The sequence below is a fragment of the Akebia trifoliata genome, chromosome 15, assembly GCF_017979445.1.
Source record: "Akebia trifoliata isolate Shusen 1 chromosome 15, ASM1797944v1, whole genome shotgun sequence".
NCBI classification, from domain to species: domain Eukaryota; kingdom Viridiplantae; phylum Streptophyta; class Magnoliopsida; order Ranunculales; family Lardizabalaceae; genus Akebia; species Akebia trifoliata.
The window spans coordinates 14741442-14743375 of record NC_141389.1 but is presented as its reverse complement, the minus strand read 5'-3'; the positions used below and the strand labels follow the sequence as shown (position 1 = coordinate 14743375).

Below are 1934 nucleotides of genomic sequence, written 5' to 3'. Positions count from 1 at the left end.
AATGGCAAAATCACGTGTCTACAGGTTCAGTCAAAATGCCATTTTCGAGAGATTTGGGCCCTTTAGGCCCGTTGGCCAATTTTGTCGAAAAATCGATGTTTTGAATGGAGTGGGGTAAACGGGAGCATGCTAAGTCCTTTTGGTGGGCCTACTAACCTATTGGGAGGTTTTATGGGCCTCAATTTTTACAAAAGTGCCACATTTCAATGATTCGGGCCTTTGAGGCTCGTTGGCCAAATTTATTGAGAAGCTAATATTTTTGGGCCCTTTCGAGTGAGGGCCCGTTCAAATTGGGGTGTCTACACACATAATAGAACCAAGTCCCATATTCACTACATGATCCTTGAATTTCAATGGTGGCATGTCCTTAGTCAAAGGATCAGCGATCATCAATTCAGTGTCAACTTGCTCAATGACCACTTTCTTTTCTTTAACACATTCCCTTATGGCTAAATACTTATTGTTGGTATGTTTACTTCAACTTCCACTTTTATTATTTTTAGCTATGAAAACAACAGCTGAATTGTCACAATACATTCTCAATGGCTTAAAGATAAAATCCATAATTCTAAGCCCAAATATGAAACTCTTAAGCCATACACCAAGTGAAGTAGCCTCAAAATGAGAAACGAACTCGATTTCCATAGTGGAAGTGGTAGTCAAGGTTTGCTTGACACTTCTACATGATATAGCTCCACAGGCCATCATAAAAATGTATCCTGATGTTGATTTGCGTGAATCAACACAGTCATCAAAGTCAGAATCTGAGTAGCTAATTAGTTCTAGATTGTCCGTCTGTCTATATATAAGCATGTAGTTTTTATTTCCTTGAAGATACCTCATCACTTTCTTTACAGCTCTCCACTGGTCTAAACTTGGATTACTCTGATATCGTCTTAACATTTTGACAACAAATGCAATGTCAGGTCTTGTGCAGACTTGAGCATACATTAGGCTTCCGACAACAGAAGCATATGAAATGTTTTTCATTTGTTCTCTCTTAAGGCCATTCTTCAGGCATTGGTTCAAATTGAACCTATCACCCTTCACAATGGGTGCAACACTTAGTGAACAATCCTTCATCCGAAATATCTCTAAAACCTTATTGATATAGGTTTTCTATGACAGACCTAAGATATCTCGAAATTTGTCTTTATGGATCTTAATGCCAATGACATAAAACACTTCACCCATATCCTTCATATCAAAGTTTTTAGAGATGAATTATTTCACCTCATGCATCAAACCCTTATCATTGGTAGCTAGCAAAATGTCATCTACATATAAAATAAGAAAATAAATTTACTCCCACTGACCTTCTGGTATATACATTGATCCATAATATTTTCTACAAAACTAAATGAATAAATTACATTATGGAATTTTAAATACCATTGGCGGGATGCTTGTTTTAAACCTTATATGGATTTCTTGAGCTTGCAACCAATTGCTTACCATCACTAGAGGGGAATCCTTCATGTTGTTTCATGTAAACCTCCTCCTCTAGATCTCCATTAAAAAGTGTCATTTTTACATCCATTTGTTGCAACTCTAAGTCAAAATGGGCTACTAATGCCAAAATAACACGTGTAGATACATGGATTTCGTTGTTACGACAGTCACATCTACTAAGAATTGGAGTCATCACCATTCATATTGTAAGTGAATGTGAATGGTCACCCGATGTACATTTAAAAAAAATGACATTTTGGCATTTTAGTGACTCGCGATCGATAAGGATTAATCAACCTTGAGATTCGGGGTAAACGGCTCGATTAGAGAAAAGAGAAGGTTTTAGGCACCCTTTTCTCCCTGCCACGTGATGGTAACCTCAAAGAACTCGGTCATTTTGATTTTAAAAAAATGAAAATAAAGTGCCATGTGTGTGCATTTGTACCTTAAGTATGGATTTGCATTTGGCTCAATCATAGGGT

At 37.0% G+C, this 1934-nt stretch overlaps 1 pseudogene; it reads right to left on the bottom strand.

Moving 5' to 3' along the window:
- Positions 1–477: 477 nt before the first annotated feature.
- On the bottom strand, positions 478–1083 carry LOC147384410 (secreted RxLR effector protein 161 pseudogene; annotated as a pseudogene).
- Positions 1084–1934: the final 851 nt, after the last annotated feature.